This window comes from Triturus cristatus, chromosome 4_1, assembly GCF_964204655.1.
Source record: "Triturus cristatus chromosome 4_1, aTriCri1.1, whole genome shotgun sequence".
NCBI classification, from domain to species: Eukaryota; Metazoa; Chordata; class Amphibia; order Caudata; family Salamandridae; genus Triturus; species Triturus cristatus.
Genome location: NC_140585.1, coordinates 755,260,230 through 755,285,918, shown reverse-complemented (window position 1 = coordinate 755,285,918; position 25,689 = coordinate 755,260,230). Strand labels below are relative to the sequence as shown.

General features: G+C 43.6%; 1 protein-coding gene and 1 long non-coding RNA gene across 2 annotated transcripts in view; one reads left to right on the top strand and one right to left on the bottom strand.

The window, feature by feature from the left end:
- LOC146855487 (uncharacterized) overlaps positions 1-25,123 on the bottom strand; it is a 152,577-nt gene extending 127,454 nt beyond the window's left edge. Inside the window, exon 1 of the long non-coding RNA XR_014981331.1 lies at positions 24,794-25,123. This is a non-coding gene — a long non-coding RNA (uncharacterized LOC146855487). The remainder of the gene's footprint in view (positions 1-24,793) is intronic.
- Positions 1-25,689, top strand: part of SLC38A4 (solute carrier family 38 member 4) — a 216,149-nt gene that overhangs the window by 92,322 nt on the left and 98,138 nt on the right. The window lies entirely within an intron of this gene.

Sequence of the window (25,689 nt, the reverse complement as noted above, 5' to 3'; positions counted from 1 at the left end):
ATCACTTTGTACTACAACAATCATGGCTCTTTCAAATTGTTGACTTAGAGAGTCATAACTATTTTCATCTTCAAAAACAGTGTTTACTTTGATTTTCTCTTTTGGTGTTTGACATGCTTTTGTGAAATGGCCTGTCTTATTACACTACTTACATTTTACATTCATTGCAGGGCAAGGACTTCCATTAAAACCATGTCTTGTGTTACCACACCTAAAACAAATGTTCTTTTGACTGAAGAAGTTATATTTTCCTTCTTTTCTTTTATAGCGATATTTACTGGGCCCTTTTTGTGTTTGACCAATACTCTCTTTAGTATTTTCTTTAACTACTGACACACCACAGTCTTCATTTATTTCTTTAACTCCTTTGATGATTTTTGTGAAATTTCTATACTTTTGACTATATCAATTGTTTCTGTGAGCGAAGGATTTTTTAACGTTAATCATTTTTCTTGAACTTTCTTATCCCAACATCTGACTACAATTTGATCTCTGATGAGTTGGGACGTAAAGTTTTCAAACTCACATTCTGCTGCTAGTGTGCGCAAAGCGGCAACATAAGTAACAATTGATTCATCTTGTTGCTGCTCCCTAGTGAAAAACTTGTGTCTGTTAACAATGAGACTGGGTGGAATATCAAATTGTTTTTCTAATTTTTTAACCGCTAATTAATACTCATCAATATCTTCATCATCTTGTCTCACCTCATACGGTGGAAGATGTTCATAAACTGACTGTCCTTCGAAACCTAAACTATGTTCTACTCAGAATTTTTTTCTCTCTGGACAGTATCTATTGCCCCCAATTGCACCCAGCTATTTCGTGAATGCTCTATACCAGACCCGCCATGGAATAGGTGGATCCCCTGGAACTTGAAGGAAAGGTGGAGGTGCATTAATACTTTGTATCTTAGTATTACACCAAACAATAACTGTTTAGAATAAAGAACAAAGAGAACGTAAATCGAATAAATATAAAATTGACATAAATTCTGCCACTAAATTTAAATTAAAACATAACTGCAAAGTTATTCCTTTAACAATTTTTTGGGAATAGTTGACGCGAAAAGGTGTGAGCGTATTGCAGGGTACAAAAAAAAATAGATGTTTTCACTTTATAGTTTCATTGTTTGTAATTCTTTTATAAATAAAAAAAAATGGCAATTACATTTTTTTCGTGTTGATTGGAGCACAATGGATGATTTAAAACATAAGAATTCTTTGAAGAAAACACAGTGAAGAAAGCGTTTTATTCACAGTTGGTTTCTTGAAGGTTGACACGCTTTTAAAAATGTGTGCGTGTCACAGTGTAATTCTGCTCCGTTGTGTCTTCTAACAAACTCGTGTAAATATACATGTGTGCATGTCATAATGTTGCACACATTATGAGATTGAACCTCAAATGTGTGATTGACACGCTTTTTTTTGGGAAGGGGGATTATTTTAAAAAAAAAATATTCCTCGATATAGCGGTTTCCGTAATACTTGTTTGCTGAACAAAAGTGTCTTTCTTTTCGGGAGATGTTCTGGCTGATACGTTACCAAGGAAACGGTAACTGAAACCAAACAAAATATCCACCCCAACGTGGCAACGTAATGCGTCACTGTCCGTCTGGTAGATGCCCGATCCTGTATTAGTTTGACCACAAGATGTCCGCAACTACGTGGTAACGTGTGACGCTGCATTGGCCGTCCGTCAAAGGATGCGCAATCATTGGTTGCATATGTGTGACGAGCAACGTGGTCGATGACGCGCATCATATTTTCTCTCCCCCTTTTCTTTTTTTTAAATCTTTCTGATTCAATCCGTAACTTTTGGGAAGCTGAGCAATAGCAACCGGATTGCGTGGAGATGGGCACCAAATGAGAAGTAAGGAAGAAAGGTAGCCAAGCCTTACTCACAGTTTTTCTTTTTAGTCCGTTTCTCTTTGCTTTCCTTTGACACACGTAGGTCCTTCTCTTATTTTAGAGGGTTGGCATTATTTTCATTTAAAAGTTGTCACCAAATTTGTGGAAGTAATGAATAACGCAGCAAAAGAAGAATATGTAGAAGAGAGTAGTTTAATCGTCAACCCTCATCAGCTTCCCCGACAGTAACGGTCAGCTATGGAATCTCCCTGAACATCAATTTTCAGGCATTCTACATTAGCGCATTCTACCTTCCAATGTGAGATAGTCTGGAACGGGAAAGCATGTCATCACAACAGCCAGCTGTCAAGAACAATCTCAATTAAGAATGACTTAGTCCAGTGATGTGTATTGGCCCAACTCTATTGCCCTTTACCTAATGGTCCCACCCTCTTCTGTTTTTTTAATTCCCACATCTTTTCATCAAAAGTGGGAGGCTGACATATACCCTGTCATTTGTATGCAAATGCCCAGGTTATTCTGGACACTGCTCAAATGGGTTTGCAAAGGAAATTGAATGCTTTTGCCACAGAGAGTGGTAAAAAGAAATTAACCATAAATATGGAAAATAATGCTATTTGGATTTAAGAAGCAAAACAATCAAAACTAAATATGACTTTAAGTTGCATGCAGATGCATTAAAATCCAGGTTTTACCTAGTATAGCAGGGATACAAAGTTTCAACTGGGATTATGGAGGTACCGGTGTTTGGAGCATTCAAAGAAATTGTGCAAACAAAATATTTTTTATGGTATGGAACTATTATACATGAGTGAGTTTCAAAACTGGAATAAACTGGAGGGTGGCATATATAAACACAGTCTGAAACCTTCCTGACTATTCCATGATTCAAGCAATAAGAATGGGAACAACATTAGTTTCCTGGTATTTTATATTGAAGAAACTGTCGGTGAAATTTTGGAACAGACTTACTTTCATCTGGTGAGGATAAGATTGCTTTTTATTGTAAGAATGAAACTTTTTATTAGTGAACTGAGGTGGGGTATAAGTCTAAGGGGGAGATGAAAAGGATAGTTGAACTGCTTTCCTTGGACTCTCTGCTTGAGATTTGCCTGAATCTATAAACCGGACTTAAATATGAAAATAGAAATGTTGTCAACGTTCAGGAACTACAATATTTATATCTAAAGAGCTCAGTCTCCCACTTGATAATACAGGGCATTTCCGTAAATTTCAATGATTCCAGACCAAGCTATGCGACCTAAAACTTTAAAATATACGATTGGGATCAACCTTATATATGTGTATCCTGGGTTATCTAATAGGTTACAAAAAGTAGAGGGCGACTGTAGATGTGTTTTGTAAATATGAAATGCTTAAATAGACATATTTTACTGGATTGTCTATTTTATACTGTTGAGAGACGAACATTTTTAAAACCTATCCTGATTGAGTATGGTATCATGTTTCTCCAGAATTCTTTTTATTGGGGAAACGGCCTTTAGAACGCAGGCTGAGCCACATGTATCGTTTCCCCGCAAGAGGAAACACACTTGCCTTAACCAAGCATATGCGTGGTTAAACTGTGCGTGGTCTAGATGCACGGATGGGCTGGCATAGGAAGAAGAAGGATAAGGAGAGGAAGCTCCGGGACGTGGTCTGGTAAGCGGGGCTGGGTTCTGGGGGAGTGGGGTAGTTTTTAGGGGTGGGGTAGTTTTTAGGGCTCAGGGGTCAGGGTAGTTTTTAGGGCAGGGGCCAGATTTTAGAGCTCAGGGCGTGGGTGCTCAGGATAGTTTAAAGGCGTGGGGGTCCGTTTTTAGGACTCGGGCAGGGGAGCTGGGGTCGGGGTAGTTTTTAAGATGTGGGGGCTGAGAGTTAAGGCTCAGGGCGGGGAGAGGGACATTTTTTAGGGCAGGGGGCAATTTAAGGCCTCATGGTGGGAGGTTGGGCCGAGGAAGTTTTTAGGACATGAGGGAGAGTTTTAGGGCTCAGGGCAGGGGGAGGGACAGTTTTCAGGGCTGGGGGAAGTTTTAGGGCTCTAGGGCGGGTCTGGGGTCGGGGTCGTTTTTAGTACGTGGGCGGGTCTACGGACTCAGGGCAGGGCATACTTGGGTGTGATATTTACCACACATATCCCGTTCCTAATCATGCCTTTACAACAAAATTGCGTGGTAAAGGCATGCGTGGTAAAGGACGCATTCGTTGGTGGGACCGCGTTGTAGAGGCGCATGTGGTTTAGCCATGCGTGCTTCTTTCATATGACCCACAAATGGTAAAAAGGACACAGATAAATTTGTATAAGATTTTATACATTTTCAAAAAAATTAGAATAACAATTAGTACTTAAAATGCACTTTAAATGCTTAAGTGATGATTTTATTGATAGTATAATGGTAAACTGTTTTTATGTTTGCGATAATTTAATGGACTATGGTCCCAATAAACTGAATATTTGACTGGCTAACAGCCTAAAATGTCCTTTTGAATGAAAAGGTTTTGCCATATTAGGTGCCTTACCGCGTAAAATTATATAACAGTCATTTGTGATAAATAACAAATCTGGTGTTTAATAATTGTCAAATATCATTATTGATTCTGTTCGCCCATCACAACAAAAGACAGGAGGGTGTTTTATTAACCGCTCCCTTGCAGTAGACAAACAGGCTGTTCTCCGACTAAGAGGAAAATGTGGACAGTGCATTTCAGGGAACTTCTCTGATGAGCGCATCCTGTGCAAATTAAAAATGTGAAAAACTAAACTGTGCCTCACCTGAACTCTGGTGACCAGGACAAGGGCATGGTGAAACAGTGTTTGCTTTGCCGAGGGAAAATAAATATTAGCAGTTAATTACAGTTCGTTTGACTACAAAACATGTCCAGATACTTTAGATATAAAAGAGTTTTGCTACCTTCTATATTGTTCATGGGTTTTGTGAGCAGTGTGTTCTGTTACTTCTGGTTGTGTGTGCACTACAGGGCACTGCCCCTGTTACGTTAAGTACATACAGTAAAACCTCTCATTCCTGCTGGTGACTCTAGGATAGTGGTGCAGTCACTTACTCTATCTTACAAGGACAAAAGCAATCCCCTGTGACCTGGTCTCACTAGATCCCATTTAACTATCTCAGCCCGGATAACTCCACAGAAATCCATTCCATTGCAGATGGTTCCTGGTAGAGAAGGGATAGTACAGGACTAACTTTGGGAATTGCTTTGATCAATTTTATATCGTGCATATAAAGCATATCTCACTTCTGCCAAAGTAAATAAATATTTTCATCCTACAGACGCTGTATGCCCCCGATGTGCACTAGTTAATGATGATTTGCTCCACATTTTATGGCACTGTCCTGCCTCACACACCTAATAGCAAGACATCACGATCCGACTATCCTACTGTACGGAACGTCCAGCATTACACACTTGGGAGGCGTGTGTACTGGGTCTATTCCCTAGAGCTAAAAAACACAAGATAACTTCCTGTTATCTTGACTTGGGCTTTCTAACTGCCAAGCGGCTCATTACTCGCAGGTGGAGGTCCTCAATCCCTCCCCCAGTCGGAGATTAGCTACAATCATTCCTTGTGTGGGCGCAATTGGAAAGTATGGCACTACACAAGGAGGACGCCTTAGGGTTGCACAAATACCCAGTAGCTCATAACTGGGACAAAATACTGGCAGAGATCAGGTCATCGATACAGGGACTCCAGGAGGGCACGAAAGATTGATGGGGGTGTTAGGGTTGGCGAGACAAAGTGACTTTCCTACAGTTGCTGGGATGTTATGGCACTGATTTGCCTCTTCACTAGTGGAAGACATGTGGGAGGGTGGTACTGCTCTAACATCCGCTGTGATAGACAGACACCTAAGCAGCTAAATGTGGGTGGGGGAACGATACAAATGCAAATTACTGTGCTTATTGACTCCAGTTGGTCACTTTGTTGGAGTTTTTCTTCATAACATAAATCAGAATCTTGCAATGTATGCTGTGCGAGGACATAGTTTTGATGATTGCACCATAAATATATGTACACTGGCATGATTATGTAGACTGAAAGGGGGCATTCGTCTTCATTACCCCTGGCTCTATGCTGAAACTGTCAACTGTTGGTCTAATCAGTTATACACTCGCTGTTGTCTGAATCTTGAAATATGTCTCCTGGTGTATTGCCATATAAGCAGTCAATGTACAATAAAATTAACGAAATGCAAGAAGAAGATTTAAACAATCATGCCTGCCATTGCAGAGCCTTTGTGTGCAGGTTTAAACTGCCATTTCGACCTAACAAGTTAAACCTCTGCCAAGGCCCAAACCTTCCTTTTTAATACATATACTTCTCCCCTAGGGTAGGCGCCTGGACAGTCCAAAGGGCAGTGTGCCTGCTGTGTAGTTAAAAAGTTGGCCATGTACGTTTAAGTTTTACATGTCAGGTAGTGAAAAACTCTTAAATTAGTTTTTCATTACTACAGGGCCATTCTCGCCCATAGGTTAACATTGGGATTACCTATTACATTTTTACATGTAATTTCCAATTGGGAAAATATAGATACTTCAAGTTTGGTGTCTCTTGTAAAGTTGGATTATAAGTTGCAAGTCTGAAAGTTGGTATTTTCTTACTTTAACCATTCTGTGCCTCTGCCTGTCTCGAATACACATTTGGGTTGGGTGACAGCTGGGCTTTGTGCATTCCCTCTAGACAGTCACACACAAAGGGAGCTGAGTGAGGTGTGCCTGATGGTTCATTCACATGCTGATGCACCATTAACATCTTGATGGGTCATCCTGGACAGGATGGGAGGGAATAGCTGATACATGCACCTGAAAGTGCGGGCCTTTCCCCACACAAAAAGCTGTATACCTCCCTGTGGTGTGTCTGGAGCCTGGGCCGGAAGGGCATGGACCTTGTGCACTTCAAAAGCCTCTCTTTGAAGTCTCCCTTACTTAAAAGGTACAACTGGCTATGACTCTGCCATCTGTGAGTCCTACCCTGCCAAATGGTGCCAACCCAGTCCTGGACCCTTAGTAGTGGGTCTTTCTGTGCTTTTGCCTCAGCTATATGCAAATCAGTACTGTCACTGCTCCCCATAGGAACAGTCCAGCCCGAACTGCCATGCCAGGTCCTACCTGTACCAGACACAAGCATCCTTGACCGTTTTCGGGATATCACCCCATATCACCCCATCTCAGCCAGGCTAGCTTGAATCCAGCGGCACAGTGAGCACGGGACCTGCATCTGGGTATGCCCTTTTCACTAAGGGAAACTATAGCAACACAAACTGATGATGGACAGAATGCTAAACATTGTCAAACATTCACCCCAGTCAAATTTCTGGTTTAAAACTATTGTTTTATTGCTTACTATACCACTCCAGTATAGACCCAGCAATATGCTTCACTCCTTGCTTTCTTCCTCTGTGGTGTGTGTGATCAAATGGCCCAGGGACTCCGTGCTTGCTTGGGTGATGGGGGCCCTCTTCCCCACATTGGGAGGACCCATCTGGATTCTATGGGGGACGAAAGGGCCCTTGGGTGGACCTGCTCAGCCTTCTTGACCCATCCCTGCCCCTTTTCTTGCCCTCGGGGTCTGAGCCTGGCCCTCCCGGCCCCGTCCTCAGCCCTGCCCATTTGTTTGTATGACCCGATGGATCGTATCCTGCAGTAAATCACGGCAGTGTGCCACAAACTGGAACTTAGGTCTGCTGAGATCACAGACATTACACTGAAACAAAATCAATGCGAGCATACAATTAGTGTGTTCCAGGGCCGCCTAGATGGGGAGGACCGCCTCACTGTACTGGAGGCACAGGTTGCCAGCCCCATGCACCAGGAGGCAGAACTTCGGCACCTCTCTCACAAGGTCACAGATCTGGAGGACAAGAGCCGGCGGAATAACATTAGCTTCTTTGGGTTTCCTGAGAAAGTGGAGCAGGATGACACTGTGACCTTCTCCCACATTGTATAGGGTTCTCTTTTTCTCCTCCTCTAGAAGTCCAGCGAGCCCCTTGCATCCATTGTCCTGTAACAACTGGAAAGGCTTGTCTGCTCATCGCTTGTTTTCTATGCCATGCCCAGGTCCGGGAGATACTGACAACAGCCCGCTCTCACAGTCCATACGGCTATGAGGTTCCATGAGACCTGCGCAGGCCCTAAGCAAATTGGACATCAAATACAGCAAACTGGAGCTGGTGCATATGTGGATAACCATGAATGGCCAGTACAAAGACTTCCTGGACCTGGACAATCTTAAGGCCTTTCTTGACTCACTGCAGGACTCTGATATGGAAACAGCACAACCTTCTTTCTCTAATGGGGATCTGTCTCAACACAAGCCCTCAGTGTTGGTCGGGCAGGTTGGGGGAGTGGCTTCTCCCTCTCCTCTTCCGCAGCGGAAAGGACAGGGCGTTGATGGAACTTCTGCAGGAGGCTGACAGGGACAAGTCCTATTCACCACTGAAGGCATCTGAGGCATCTGACCCTGATGAGGAGGACAACAGGAAGTCACTGTGGGTAGCGGTGCGGCTGAGTACTCTGAGTTGCTTCTTGTTTTCCCTTGCCTCCGCTTTTGGGGGTGCCTTTGCTGTTGGCTCCAGCCTGCACAATGGACCATTATTGTTTATTGTTTTCTGTTTTCTCTTATTACTTCTGGGTTCTTGGTTGTTTTTTAGGGTCTGCTCTGATACTATGTGTTTTTCCATTGGGGGTTGTGATGCTAATTTTCTCTTTTCCTTTCTACTGCTTAATTGTGCAGGGAGGGTTGTATGGTGGTCTGCATGGATCCCTTCTTGTGGTTTCTTGCATATTTTGTCTTTAGCCACGCTCACTTGACACCCAAATGCGCCGCACTTTCGCTTTTGCTTGTTTCACCCTTACAGCGCGCGCACATCGCACACCACTCACGGGATATGGGACGCAGGACGCTGTTCTTTAATTTAGGTTAGGTGTGTTTCCTGTGCCTTGTTTGCCCACCCCCACCATCTCTCCGAGATCGCTGGTTTTTCTCATCCTTACAGCGCGTGCATACTACTCACAGGACATTGGGCATGTTTCCTGTGACTTGATTTCATATTGTGTATGTTTGCGTCTGTGGAAAGCGGTGTGACGGCGACAGTGACGTGGTACGAGGCGCGCGCCATATCGTAGCCAACTTACATTAATATATGATGGTAAATAGAGCGGGATCAGTGACTTCTGAGTCAAATAATCATCATGTAACATGTAATCGAACAGTCTTGTACCTTATTGTCACACCGTGACATGCGTGTTCAGGAGTTTGCGGACTATGGTTCTGTGAGTAGATTCATTTCTTAAATGTGCGCTGCCCTCATTTCCCATGCTTGTTGGCTACTAAGTTTGTATGAGCATGGGGACACCTAAGCCGCTTATTTATTGTGCAGGGGAAGGGTTTTAGATTGGCTAGAGCCCCTTCAAAGAAAGAAGAAAAATAGCCTAATTACAGCTCCCTAGCCTGTGTTTAAGGAACTTGGAAAGAAGTAAAAGATTTAGTAGGCCTACGTGCAGGGAAACAATGCATTATTGTCTACTTTAATGGCGGCAATTGGGCGTGGTCTTTCATTAACTAGCGGTACTGTGGCAGCTGTGAAGAATGTTTAAGTACACAACTCTTAGTTCTGTGAGCCTTATGATTATTTTTTTTTAAATGTTACTATCGTAGATTTGAGGCCAGAAGGAAGTGCAAGTCCATACATTTCCAAATGCGATTTTAGTTGATGGAGTGTTTTATTTTTGGGGAAAATCAAAGCATCGCATCTTGTGTTCCACACCATCAGATGCGTTTATAGATGGACTCTGAAGTATTTTGAAAGTGTTTTCAGGGATGCAGTCAGAAAACGAAAACACCCCCCACTTTGAACCAAACCTCTAATGACACTGCGTGAGTAAACCAAGTAAACCCGACCCTTCCATGAAGAGTTTCCTTCGCCATTACATCCACTCAGAAATCTAATCATCCTCCCACTCACCTATTCATTAGCATTTTACCTTTCGATCCTTTCATCCATCCTTTGATTATTTCGAATATCCACAGAAACTCTATTGATGCATCTGTTCGTTCATTCGGCCACCCAGCTCCGCTGCACCCTTCCATCCAGCCATCCATCCAGACAAAAAGGTCGGTCTCATGACAGACTTACAACCCTGAAGGGTCAGTAGGGCTGCTACAGAGTCAGTATCATGCCTCTAACTCCATACCAGACCTTTTTGCCTCTCAAGGTCGTTCAGTTGTACATAATGTTTTCTTGCTTATATGTAAGGTAACACTTTTTTATAATAACTTTTCAACATGCTGCACAGCAGCCACAATGCTCTACAACAGAGCTTAAAGACATTGACAAAGCCACTAGCTGTGGCTAAACACTTATTAGGTCTCAAAGGCAAGACCTATTGGCTATGCTAATGCTTGGTTTTCTCCCATCCCTCCTGGAGCCCCTCTGGCCGTTCCCCACCTGCCACTTCCTCCCCTTCATCATCTCTCTCCCCCTCTGCTTCCTTCCTGTCCCGACACTGCCCCGTATGCCCTCTCATTGTCTCCCTCCCACGGGCTATCCAACCCCTAACCCCTTCCCTCCACCTTCCTTTCCGTGTCCCCTCCAAACCGCAGTTTGTCGTCCATGGCATTGGTGCTCTTGACGGCCCTGTCCTGAAATGTCCACAGCCTCACTCTTTACATCAAGAGGAAGAAGGTCTTGGCCTATCTGAATTTGAAGAGAGGTGATATAGTATTGTTGCAGGAGACCCACCTTACGAGTTCTGAGGCTGATAAACTCAAGTGGGAGTGGGTGGGAAAGGTGTTTCATGCCAACCAAGCCTTTCAGCAACTCCCCAGGGATGCGCCCCGCCCCGCAAGTATGGACAGGCCATCTTGCTGCTCAGGTCACTCTCCTGCTCCGTTCTTAAGATGTGATCCGATCCCTAGGGGAGTTATGTCTTTGCCCGCCTCAAGATCATGGACCAGGTCCTGTTTGGGGAATCCATCAATGCCCCCGTACACTCGCAGAAATGGATTCCAGCCCCCTGTCCTGGTGGGGAAGCGGAATGTTGCCCTGGATCCTGTCCTAGACCATATTGGCCCATTTGACAATGCGGTGAATCCAGATGATGGCCCTTGTACACGATCTTCAGGAAGACCATCGTCTACTGAACGTTTGGCGCATCCAACCAATAAGTCCTACATGCACATGTCGCCGGTGCATAGCACTCATTCCCAGCTCGACTATTTCTTGGTCTTGCACCCCCTCATGTGCATGGTGGTTGACCCTCGCCTTTTGGAGGGTTTGCTCTCAGACCACTCCCCAACTAGCCTCTTGCTTGAACTCGACTTGACACACCCAACTTGGAAACCTAGACATCTTCTTTTATCAGATGCTTGATCGGAAGCAGATTCGCCAGTCTCTTCTCACAGCGCATTTCGATGACAATAAAGGCTCAGTGCATCTGCTTCGATGCTCTGGGCAGCGGCAAAGGCCGCCATTAGCAGCTCAAGTGGGATGCGGCACTCTTCAACAGTTGTAGGGAGGAGCAACAGATCTCTCTGGAGGCATCTATCCATGACCTGACCTGTCTCTATGCTTCCTGCCCAAGAGAAGGCTCAACTGGACCTCAAAGGCCTATTCACCGCTCAGGCAGACCATGTTCTCCACAAACTGCGGTATCAACATTACACCGGACCGGAACACCCAGGTTCGTCTCAGTTAAGGGAGGACTCAAGAAATTACACTGGCTTCCAGTTCTTTTGAGATCTCGCTTTAAAGCGCTTTGTATTGTCTTTAAAGCTGTGAATGGAACAGGTCCTGAGTTCCTTAAATCCAAGTTTTCATGGTATATCCCATACAGAACACTAAGGTCAACTGGCTCCAAACAAGTAAAAACTCCCCCTTTTAAGAAAACAAACTGGGGAGGCAGAAGTTTTGTTCATTGTGCCTCTAAGGCTTGGAATGAACTGCCTTTCCAACTGAGAAAAGTTCCATATCTCATTTCTTTTCAGAAAGGTTTGAAGACATGGTTCTTTTACTATTTTTAGGCCTTACGCTCCTCAGGTAATCAGTGCTTAGCGCCAGGACATCCTAGGGTAATCGAGCACTCTATAAGCATAAATAACATAACATAATAAACAGGACGAGAAAGCTGGCCAGTGGCCTGCGACCCAGCTCCGCCAATGCGAGGTGGCCTTTGCTGTTCCAGCTATCAGGGACCCTATAGGCCACCTCCTTATGTACCACTAGGGGATTGTTGACCCCTGTGCAGATTACTATACCCGCCTCTATGCATTGGAGTTACAAAAGTAGTGTGCCAACAAGGGATTTTGTTTAGAGGAGTTAAGTTTCTTTGTACAAAGCAAATTAATTTTTAGATGAGTTCAAGACTGATACTCAACCACATATTATTTGATTGAATTTGATCAAAAATATGCAACACACACGGGGTATCTTTTTTAGTGAAAAAATCACTGGCTTTTTATATATAAACAATCGATAAAAAGGAGTACAATGGACAATTAAATGTGCAGTGTAACATGAAAGGAGAAAAACAACCAAATATTATCCACAATTCATGACACAAAAAATATCCAATCCAATAGAGAAAACAGAGATCTATCTCATATTTGGAGAACAATCAGCTGTACATGTATGATGTGGAAATGGATAATGTAGTCGACGTTTCGAGCTCGAGTTCCCACTGGCGGACGGGATTTGAATTCGTTTTCACTCTGATAAAAACATTTTTCTGAACTAAGAAACCTCAACCAAGGAAGGACCAACTGGCCCCCTTTGACGCACAAGAACAGTATATTCAGAATACTGACTTTCAGTGCTCCACTATTCCTCCATAGACATCAAAAAGGAATACTCTTACCCAACTAAGACCGGGAGTCCCCTTCTGAATTCTCTACTGTCCTGAAGATGGTCTGACGGATTGACGCCCTCACAGACCGAAACGTCGACTACATTATCCATTTCCACATCATACATCTACAGCTGATTGTTCTCCAAATATGAGATAGATCTCTGTTTTCTCCATTGGATTGGATATTTTTTGTGTCATGAATTGTGGATAATATATGGTTGTTTTTCTCCTTTCATGTTACACTGCACATTTAATTGTCCATTGTACTCCTTTTTATCGATTGTTTATATATAAAAAGCCAGTGATTTTTTCACTAAAAAAGATACCCCGTGTGTGTTGCATATTTTTGATCAAATTCAATCAAATAATATGTGGTTGAGTATCAGTCTTGAACTCATCTAAAAATTAATTTGCTTTGTACAAAGAAACTTAACTCCTCTAAACAAAATCCCTTGTTGGCACACTACTTTTGTAACTACATTTGCCCAAGCCCTCAAGGGTATATTGGGTGTTACCCCAAGACTATACTGTTCTATGCATTGGAGACAGTGACCTACATGCCATGTATCCACCGCTTCCTCGATGAAGTCACTCTCATTTGACTGAATGAGGACTGCTTTCGGTAGCCGTCATCAAGGGAGAGATTGCACAGGTCATATCCAACGCTCCTTACAATAAGGACCTTGGGGAAGATAGCTTCCCCAGGAGATTTACAGATAGTCATCTGGCGATGTTGTAGAGTCCCTCACAGTGGACTACACCAAGACAGAGGAGATGGACAGCCTTGTTCCGATTTCCAACAAGGCCCTCATCACGGTGCTCTCTAAACCGGGCAAGGAATCACTTCCTGTGACTGCTACAAGCCCATCTCACTCCTGAATGATGATGTAAAGATCCTGGCCAGTGTCCTGGCCACTCAGCTCAAAAAGGTCATACCCACTCTGGTACACCCCACCTAGGTCAGCTTTGTCCCAGGCCGTTCCATCACATTCATGGTTTTCTGCTCATGCTTACGGATGTCCCTCAATCCCTTCCAGCTCTTTTCACTCTCCTGGAAGATTTCACACAGATAGCGGGCTAAAGGATCAATTTGAGGAGAGTGAGGCCCTCCCTCTTCCTGTACAACGGCAGCCGTGGTTCTGGGCTACCAATTTTACTGGACGCAGACCTGACTCAAATACCTGGGGATCCTCATCAACCGGGGATCAGATCACATGACGCTTGATAATCTTGAGCCCCTTATTGCACAGACGCGGGTGTACTTTGCCAAATCGATGCACCTTAATCTCTCCTTCTGGGGGCGTGTCCATGGGGTCAAGATAGTTACCCTCCCCAGGTTTACGTATGTTTTGGGTATGTTGCCCTCCCAAGTCCTGATCTCCCTCCTCCACTCTGTGGATAGCCTTATAAGGGCTTTATATATAAGGGCTTTATATGGGGTATTGCATAGCTGCGACTGGCACTCTCCAAACTGGTTGCCCATAGTAAGTATGGTGGGTTAGGTCGCCCCTCAGTAGAATATTATGCTGTTGCCGCAGCACATGGAACGTAACCTGGCACATCTCACCTATACGCGGCGTGGTGGCAGACCACACCCCCATGGGTTTTGATAGAATAGATCCTCTCTGATAGCCCTTCTTGGTTGGCCACTGTTTGCATGCCGAGGACCCCCTATGGCCAAACACCGTCATCTGTATCGAGGGTTTCCTGCCCATATGGACTGAATGGCGGAGGTGGGCATAGAAACCCTCTCCCAATTGATTGGCCTTCACAGCCCTCCAGGATAAGTTTCACCTACCCACGCACCAGTACTGGTCACATCTACAACTCTGCCATTGGCTTCATAACTGCTTGTCGGCACCACCATGGGACCTGGAGTGCTCTCCCGTTGTTGCTTACTTCCGGTTGTAGGACGAATACCATGGTGTAATATCGGGTCAGTACAAATTGATGATTTGTCCGAAAGATTTCCTTGCCCTAATCGTGCCTTACTGAGGGCATCATGACAGGTGCTCCTGCAGGTGGAGTGAGTTAAGGAGGACTTGGCTGAGATCCTGGAGGGTATCGATGGGGCCGTGCAGAAGCCAGAATGAAGTTTTGTCTCTTTAAATTGGTGCACAATTGGTACTGGACGCCCTCCAAGTAGTAGTGCTTTGGCCTCCTTCACCACTGGCACTGTGCCCTCCCCGGCTGCGACATTCTCCAAATCCTGTTCAATTGTCCTGACCTTCGGGGGCTCCAGGTGGCGGTGCAGGCCGCACTGTATCATATGCTCCCTCATACCTCTCCACTCTCCTACCCCACCATGTCCTTACATGACCTCGCTGCTGTTCCCCAGTTGTCTCGGCACAAGCATAGTTCCTGTCCATGGCCTTGATGTTGGTAAAGCGGTGTATCTTCCGTCACTGGCACTTTTCGCATGTCCCCACACATGCAGAATGTTTAAAATAGTGTCCTGTGAGCGGCTCATTTACTTGTTCAATTATAAGCTGGATGTCTATTTGCTGGTGTGGGCACTATACCTCGATGACGCACCGTGAGGGGTCGGGGACTGGTCACTTGAGAGGGTCCTGGGACTTCAGCTGTGTCCAGGGCTGGCGACATTTTTGCCAATGATTGGAGGGGTGCTGGGGACCTTGATTTTTCTGTATCCCCCCCCAACCACCCTCCCACTGTCCTGGCCGTTTCCCAATTTCTCTTGCTACCCTTTATGTTGGCTCCCTGGATTAGAGTGCTTTTTATCTATAGGGTCTGCTATTATTGACAACTTCCCAGCCTACTGTAATGTGTTGCTCAGGTGAGCCTATGTCCTGTATTGTTTGTGTTGGAAATCTAAAATAAAGAATGCAAACAAAAAAAAAAGAAACACATCGCCAAGAAAACCAAGACATCTTGTCTCCCAACTCTCCCTGTTGAGGAAAATAAAGTTGTTTCTTCATAACAGTCACACACGCTATAGCCCCCTCCCATCTGGACGGACACAACTCACTGCTCAGCAGCCCACCTTATCATCTTCAAACCTTTGATAGTATACAAGCAGCACATCAGGAGTTCACCCCTGCAATAAAAGACCTACACTGACTCCTCCTTTTAGCACAGATCATCTTCAAGACCAGCTGCATCACTTCTCAACCCTGCTTCCCTGGCAATCAAAATAACCACATTTGGGGCCAACGCAATAAAGGATATACATCACTGCAAGAGGGGAAAACAAGCCTTCGCTGTTCATGCTCCTAGAATCTGGAACACCATCCTTATCAGATGAACATTGACTCTCCTACAATTCAGAAAACAAGATAAAGACATCCCTTTTCAAGGAGCACTAAACCTGACACTATAGTCAACTTTTAACCTTCTCTCAATTATTCTATCTCCCCAGGGACCATGCTCCTTGTTGAGCACTCTGGGCCTTATACACAATGAAGTGGCGGCGAGAGGTGTTAGCCTCCTTGGCCCAACGCCTCTCTCCACCACTTCTGAAACGCCAGGCTGCACCATATTTACAAGAATGTGGTGCAGCCTTGTGTTTCCCCCTGCGATGGCGCTAAATTTAGCAACTTAGCACCAGCGCTGGCACCCTTGCACCAGAGTGCAAGCATGTCTGCATGCAGGTGAGGATTGTTTATGTGTAGGAAGGTGCCCATTCCAGCACATAACGATCCTAAAATGCCATTCTTTCATGTGTGCTGCTTCATGCAGCACACATGAAGTGACAAAATGGCATTTTTTAAAGGTTTGTTTATGTACAGGAAGGGACACCTTAAGTGGCTTAACGCTGCCTTGTACCATAAGGCGCAGCCCCTATCGCCACCACAACGCAGGTAATACTGATGTTGTGGTGGTGACAGGGGCTTGTACATATGCCCCTCTGTTTGTCTCAAGCAAGGTGTGCACTCTACAAATACCAGCACATACATAAATACATGCATTCATAGATGCATTTGCAGCTATTGACTCTGGCAGACGTTTTTGATGCAGCTGCATGATCCCTTACCAAACTGTGTTTCATTGCCTTTTTTTCTTAAACTATTTCACGCTTGATGAAGTCGAAATTGTGCCTATCAATTACAAAACAGAAGAGAGATTTAAAAATGATGTCAGCATAGTAGTGAAAATAATAGAACCAAATATGCAGGATGTGTGCCCTTGAAGACATTGAACTATGAGGCATGTAGTTTCCTGCTTCTGGTATGTGAAACAATGATGCACAAAATGTAGCCTCCCATCACTTCAAGTAACTTCCTCACCATTTTGGTGAAACAAAAAACACTGACATTTTCAGCCTACTTTAAGGAGGAAGAAAATGTCAGCAGGACTTCTACAGGATGGGGGGTGGGGGTGAAGGGCATGCATGTGTCAGTCCGTGGAGGGAGCAGGAACTGCTGCAGGCAGTGCGCAGGATGTGCAATGTTGGTTCTTGAAGCCTGAGCTCATTCAACTCTCTGAGAGGTCAGTGTCTCTGGGCCTGGAATGATCAAATTCAGAGATTTCAGACCCAATAATTCCAGGTCCTGAAATACTAGTAACTGTGTTGCATTATTTCACTCGGAGCTCACAAAATGCTCAGCCAGTTCTCATAATAATAGACAAGAGCCTTCAGTGCTGACTTCACCGGGGAGGCTTTGTTAAATTGCAATGTCACGCATAGGGTTGAAATTGGGGCTTTCTGTTTATGGCCCAGGGTGGAGTTAATGGTGCTCCATTCACTTAAATGGGCGGGGGCAAGCAGGCCGATGTAAACAATGTAGGAGTGGGTGTCAACCAGGGTATGGCATCATGAGGAGAAGGGCAGGCCAGAGCCTGGAAGTGGAGTCCAATGAAATTAAGTAGACTCTGGAGATGAACCTGGGCCCACTCTTTTTGGGTGCACGGTGCACTGCAGTACTCCTTCTCCTCACTTCATAAGCAGGAGAAAAATGGATCCAGGATAGAAAGACAACAGGCACACAATCTCCTGGTGCTGGCCGCCTGGCTAGCCATTGGATCTGGAATAATTAAAGTAAGCACAAGTGCAGCAGAGAAGAACCCTGAGAGAATCGCCAAAGCCCGGGTATGTGAAATAAAAATGTCAGGCTGCAACGTGATTAACTTCTCCTTGGAGAAACTCCTTGGTAAGGCTGTAGCACAAGCAAGGAGACATGTGGAATACATCATACATCTTAACAATTACACTCAATGTACTTTGGTGGCTTTAGCATGTTCTCCTGGGCTCTGCTGCAGCTAATGAAATAAAGTGTTGAGGTTTAGAACCTTTAAATAGCTCTTCTGCGGGGTTTATTAACAGGCAAAGCACTTTTTATTCCCTTGCTTTTGCTTTTTTCTGTGTTGGGTGGACACGTGGACCGGAGCAGCTCCAACACAGGGGTTATTTATTAGATACAGATAAGCAAAGAAAAAGAAAGGTAGCACCGAGGCAGAGGTCTAGCTTGCTTCTTTGAGTCAAAGCACAAGCCGAGCCTTCAAGACTCTCAGTATGTAAACGGGACAGGAAATGCCCAGTAAAACATGACACCTTCATATTAAAAACACATTATTTATTGAATGCCATTGAATACTAATGTTAAACCACAGGTTAGGTTTTTTTATATGGTACACATCTTGAATTGAGTTTCTTCAAGATGGTCTCAGATTTTGTGCTAAATTAAAATGAGACACGGCGAAGGAAAAAGTCTTTTGCACAGGATCATGGAATGTGATACATTGGGAAAGCTAAGGAGTTCATCTCCATTTTTTTTTATCACACATTTTGTATTTAACAACAGGATGTTAATCTGCATTTCTCCGACTCAACAGCATCGACAATGCTTTTTGCTGGGCACTGTATGAAGCAGAAAAGCAATAAAAAAAATAAAATATTCCGGTTCTGGGCAGACCTGCTTTTTTGCACTATTGTACAAGCTCACTTGGTTGAAATGAAGGCGAGAGATGCAAAACGATACCAGACCTGGAAGGCTTGGAAAGTACAGGTAGAACTGTAGAGGATGCCCAGCACAGCATAAGACAGTGTGTATTTGTAAAGCAGTGCATTCTGTAATGGTGGAGCAGTAAAGAGACCCCTGGACCTTGATGCGTTCAAGTGCATTGGCTGTGTGGTATAGTTGTCCTAACCCTTGATAGATCAGTTGAAGTGAAGTGAGAGAGTAGAATTTAGGTTCCAACATTAAGAGTTGTAAGGTGCACTGAAAGAGCAAGGTGGAGGCCCAAATCCCAAACCTAAATGTGTTACACTGCATGCATTAAGCAGTATGATGTTACCCTAACAGGTAGTGCAGACATACTTTGGCAGAGCACTAGGGTGGACTCTCTTCTAAAATGGATGAGATGCATTTGAGGTGCAGAGCAATAAGGTGCTGTCAACATCAGATGGTTCCAGGAGCTTTGGTTGCTCAGTGTGGTGGTTCCAGCACTGGATGAATAAGGTCCTTTATGAGAGCAATGTGTAACCCCCAGAAATGGGTGAGCACAGATGCACCTGTATGCAATGTAATAGTGTCATCCCGGATGTTTCATGGTTCTCTGTCAAACCAGTGCTGTGGGAGGATGGGTTTAGGTGCACTCACTGCCATAACAGAGCTGTGGTTCATCCTAGGCTTGACATCTACTTCTAGAGTAGTGCAATGATCAGTGCTTGGGTTTGTTTGTGGGATCAGCCCCAGATGGGGTGAGATGAGGCTCACTGGTACAGCACTGGCGTAGTCCATAACTTGGACAAATATGATAATTCTATGCTGGGTTACTCAAATGGTGACTCCCAGAATGAATTTTAAAACATTTAATGGCATTAAGGCATCTGAGACCGAGAACCCTGTGCGGCCAGCATGTTAGTTCATCCGACCTATGGAAATACCTATGGGTATTAATGCACTTGCTGGTGAGATCTGTGAGCAGTTTAGTCACATCTTTGACTTGTCAAAAAATAGCAAAGAGAGATAATGTGCCTGCTGCAAAGCAGGGCAGGGCGCAACGGTTGAAAATATTTAACAGTGCAAAATATTGGTCACTTTCATCTGAAATCTCAACTCTTTGAGGGTTTCAAGTATTTCAAGACTACATCATCAAACAATTCTGCTTTTTAAACAATATCATGTTTCCCAAAAACTCTTGCCTCTCCCTTTTTTTCTTTTTTTGCGGGGCACAAGCACCTCAAACCCTTCTTTTATCAGTTTGGCACACTCGCTTCACTCGCTCTCTAAGTAATCCTCGTCCCCAGTTTTTACACTCCACTACCTTGAAAACTCTGAGAAACTGCTTGGAAAAGCACACAGTAGATCAGGGTGTGAATTGCTATTCAACATTTCTGGGGAAATCTCTTAATAGAAGAACTTTGATGCAGAGATACCGGCTGGTAAACTTAATTTCAGACCTCCAGTATATGTGCTGCAAACTCTGGACACCTAGGACCCCATTACAATGGCGGGCGGACTGCCGCCCGCCACCGTAACGGAAAACAGGACCGACCGCCTGAGGTGCGGCGGTCCCGCTAGGCCAATTAGGATGCGACCACCACCCTGGCTGTCGCATCCCGCATCTACAACATTGTGGCGGACGGTGCTGTAAGCAGCACTGCCGCAATGTTGAATTTGCATACAGTGCATTGACAGGCACAACCTGACAGGCACCGCGCTGTGCCTGCCACCTTGTGCGTGGCAAGTGCAGCCACCCACCTCCCCACCCCCCCGGGGGCACGCAATGGGTCCCCAAAGTCATTTACCACATGCCTTTCCATTGCAGAGTCTACGCCATGGAAAGGCATACCCACCGCAGGCATACTAATATGGATGGCCGTGCCTGCAAGGCACCTCCACCATATTGTGGGCCTTTTACGCCCGGCCGGCAATCCAACCAGACTTTCCGTCCACCGCGGTACCCCCCGCCATAGTAATATGGCAGGGGGTAAATTGTGTTGTGATGGCGTGCGGATCGCCACCGACCGCCACAGCCGGCTGGGCGGTGGCGATCCGCATTACATCATAAGTATTGAAGCTAAAAGTGTCACTTTTACTTCTTCTCTCCTCTGACCCTTCTCTCCACCTATCTATTTGTCCACCCTGAACTCTCTCTTCACCTGCATGACTTCTATGCACCTTTTTGTGCGACTTTCATGGTTGTCGCCTAGCCCACCCTGCATCAAGAACAATAAGTCTGAAAAAGTCACGTGCTTGTAAGGAGTGCACAGCTGCAAGAAGACAGTAAGCAAAATAATACCCTGGAAATTATAAATATTTATATATAACAAAAAATGAAGAGATAAAAGTCTTTATGCTTCATAAGTATTTGCCCCTCCTTAATATTCCTACACAAAAGTCACTGGAGCAGAGGCATCCCAAGGAATTGGTGTCTAAAGTTCATTAGTCCAACTATAGTTCCATTTGCTGCTATTTCTAACAATAGAATTATTTACTGTGACGGAAAAGGTTTCCTGCAGCCCCATTTAGTGAAAGGAGGCAGTAATTGAAATTGACAAGTTTAAAAATGGTTTAGACACAGGCGCAGGCGCCCTGTTTGCTTATTGTTTAGAATGAAAAGCTCTTCTCCTGGGCTGTGAAGTCCCAGTTAAACAACAAAAATGGCGGGGAAAATAAAAAGTGAGTTGGGTCTGAAGTTACAATGTTCTTGTCTGAATCCATATCTCAAAAAACTGGCCTTTGCTTTAAGTCATTGAGTATGATGTGGACAGAGCACAGTTGGTTAAATCTTTGGTCAGTAGATTATATTCCCCTACGTAATTCAGGTCAGCGGGAGGAACTTCTAAATCAAATGTGATCACTGAAATCATAACACTGAGAGACGCCAGATAAAAGCTTGCCAAATGCAAGCAAACATCCAGTGCAAACGTGTTTTTCTTTAAAGAAAAAAAATACTGCTGACACCGTCATAGCAAGCGTCAGGTGAGAAGACAACAGGCTGGCCTTGAAGTTCTTTGGGCAAACATCTAGCCTGTCTACTGACCCCACCAAAGGTGAGCGCATGTTTTTGTATGTTTGTGTTTGCTGGAGCAACTTTCTCTCTCTTTTCTTCTCTCTATAATTCTTTATTATTCTTGCCTAGTGAACAAGTTCCTATTGTGCACTTGCCTAGTTACTGCTTTGCCTTTCTGCTCTGAATGACTGGGTAGACATACATTAGATAGGTCAGTGGTTGGTGAGACAAATACGGACTTGGCAGAACTCGCCACCACAGTGACAGGCAGGATTCGATAGCCAACCCTTACTTACAGAAAGTGTGAAATGCTTTGCTTGCATCGAGTCAATGGTGAAGTCATCTCATTTAATTTACTTACAGGCTTGACCAAACGACCATTTGTAAATATTTATCAATTCTCTACAGTGAACAGTCATCAAAAATGTTTGTTGCTGTTTACGCATAATTGTGTTTTCCCATCGGAAGGTTTAATTGTGAGAAAATAAAAGCAAATTCCATGAACGTTATTTTTAACTTTTTGTCAAAAATCGAATTCAAAAGTGAATGTAGTTTTTTGATAACTGTAGTGGAAAGATTCATTTTGAAATGTGTACCTTGTGCTGCTGGACTTCCAAATGGAATTTTAAAAAACTCTTCCTGGAATTAACATTTCAATTTGGCATGAACTGATGTCTTAACTTCTTCCTGGAAAGTTTGGTGTGATCTATCAAGCGGGGGAGGGTGGGATCCCCAAAATGCATTTACTCCATGCCACTTTCCTTAGGGAAACCGAACAGCAGTTCTACAAAACAAAATTACACCAAATTCATACACCCACTCCTCATAAAAATTATATCAGCCCTAGGGGCTAGGGTCCCTAAGGCCTTGAAAAGGTTCCAAAGGGGGTTGTGCATGCCCCCTCTCCTTTAAAAAGTGATCAGGCCCAAAGGATGGGGTCCCCAGGAGAATGATATGGCTCAGGTAGGGGGTCCGCATGCCCTCCCTTCCCAGATAAAAAAAGAAAAGCAGTGAATTTAAAATGAGTGGAGTAGCTGCTCATTTCACATTCACTGGTTCAGTTCGCGAGCACCCCATAATGCACTACAAGGACATTTAAAAAATATATTTTTTAATGGTGGTGGCTCTCCTAGAAGGGCCAGGGGCACCACCAAGCTTTTATATTTATTTTGTGGGGGCTGCAGGAAGAACAGCTGCCCTTAACTTCATTTAAAAAAAAATTCCAGTAAGTCTCATAGGTCATTGAAAGAATGACTCCCGGAGAGCGTACCATTATTTTTACAGTACTCTGAGTTGGAGCTGTATGTTCTTCAGCTGGAGTGTGGAGACCTCTTGTGGTTGGTTCTGTGAGTGAATTTTTTGGCCTGAATTTTTTTTTTAAATACTCAAATACATATTAATATTTTAATTTTATGAATTTGTACTCATCAATAATAATAAACTTTGTAAAGAGTGAATTTATAAAATATACATTTTATTATATTAAATGGTGACTTTTTGACAACAAAAACAGGTCTGCTTTATATATGTTGATGTTTTCACCCCTCGATAAAGCTAATAGCCCCACTTTTTATATTTAGGTGTTCTGACACTTTGACACAGTCAATTTGGGTGCCTTACTTAAAATGTATTGAAAATGTGTGTACCCCCATACCATATTTCCTGATCTTATATGTGACCAGAAATGTCAGTTGTTTCTATCTGTAATTGACAATCATGACTTCATATTCTTTTCTAGCCTTTTCTTTAGCCACTCGGCTACCACACATCTCTTTTTTTGTGTCGATCTATGCACTATCAACTTTGCATGAGATAAAGAAAGAGAGAACATGGCCTGTATAAAAAAAGGATGTTTTTTCTCATAGTTGAGTGTTTTTACTTTAGGCACCACCCATAATGCATTCAGTGTTGTGCAATAAACAAATAGCACACATTTATAAAGTTTGTCACATAAACATCACATTAAACAAAATATATACACAACATATGCCATTGTTACATGTTAAAACGTGGTTGCATTACATTAATGTGTCTAACACATATAATCACAATTACTGTTTATTCTGAGAAAGTGGCCAGCATTGTGAACCAGTCAAGGTTATATGTTTCCATAAACTGGGGACATATTATAGCCCACAGAAATGAGGTCCAAAAGGTACCAGGTGGCCCCTAGTTGTAGGTGGTCATTCTAGTAGTCAAAGAGGTACCAATACTCTCTTTGCCTTCACATATATATATATTGCTTTTCTCTTTGTTAAGGAAAGGCTGTCCCCTGACTACTTTAATACTTCAAATGGCATTATTTATATTACTACATGACATAGTCCACAGTGTGTAGTGGCGGGGGGTTGAGTTCCTGCTTAGGGATGAGCGCAGGGCCTGTCTTGCAGCGAGACCCTGTGCCCGACCCTACGGTATGCAAAAGCAATGAACATCTTGTTTTACGTTACAAAACCATAGAAATTCACTGTAAAAAATAATGGGGAAAGTGATGTTATAGTTAGGTGAAAATGTCCATCAAAACATACTGTTTATAAGCTAACAAAACCACTGAAATTCACCAGTTATAGTTTTGTCAAGTAAGTATAAATCATGCCAAATTAAGTATGATTTGCGCCCTCCTAACTACTAATTACCTCACATGTTACTTCACTCATGACATGTTCTATGACATCATTCATAACACACCTGCAACATCTGAAATTATATCACTGATGACAAAACTGGGCATGGTGGAGGTGAGAATTTTTGGTAAAACAATCCAAATAGAGCTCACTGCCAGCATTGGTTTTAAAAGCTTTAAGAACTATAGATAAGTCTACTGTAAAAGTCCTTATTGGGATAGCAAAATCCTGCAAAACCAAAAGAGATTTTCACTACGTCTATGTTACTTACATATTAAACTCAATGCTGGCGGAGAGATCTATTTGGATTGTTTTACCTAAAACTCGCAGTCAGCAAAGCCTACACTGATCACCCCATATCTAATACACCTTATCCATGGGTAAGGGGCATGATCACAAGTTAAAAAATCTCTAAGACCTCCTGCTGCAAGAAATCTTTTAAAATGTGGCTTTTACAGCTTTAAAAATCATGGCCTCTTCGTTGCAAACAATTTATTAACATAGTAGAGCTCAAAACTTTACCTTGAAATGACGGCGTTAGATCACACAGTTGTTCAACATTTGAAAACGTTGCCTGTAATGATGGCTGGTTTCCACTTGGGAAAGTCTCTGTTTGCTGCGACTTTGCATTCTCTCTGCTGATTACCTGGAGTGTTGAAAAAAGGTCCCTTTCCGTATGAGACAGCCTTTTCCTTTCTACCATTTAGACTGGCGTTCACCATTGTAAAAGACTCCCTGCATCGTCACTGGAATTAGAGGTCTTATTTATTCACCAGCCTCTTGTGGACATAAGAGAGTCAACGTGCCTTTGACGTGGGCACACAAGGAATGGCAACATTTGTCCTTTGGCCTGGCTCTAAACCTCCAAGCCAGCCCTCTTATATTAGGGCGGTGACCACATCAGGTTCATCTGAGAGCTAGTATTAGCCCTTGGTTTGTAATGCGTTCATTTTCCTGAGCTGTTTCCTTGCACTATTAGCCTGTGGTCATTATCCAAGAAGGAGACCATATCTGTTGATTTGTCTGCGGTCCATTTGCGAACACAAATCTGTCTTTCACTTTGTTGAGAATATTTCGGTAATAACACAAACAAGTCGTAATTAGCCCCTCATCAATGTTTAGTATGCTCAAAAATAAAACGTTTTTTACATGTAAGCAAAGAAAACCAACGTTTCTTGCTTCTTTTAAATGCACCACCATTCTGCATGTTGTATTATGACACAATGCAAAATAAAGGTTTCTCAAAGGGCTCTTTCTTTCTATGATCTATCCGGTTTTGTCTTTTTCTTTTTGTCTTCCACATTGCCTTCTACCTTTATCCGAAGCAGAATTCCATTGTCTCTTACTCTCTTCATACACATCTGCAACTTCTCAGACTGGCCATCTAAAACCAGGGGGCATATTTACAAGAATTGCCG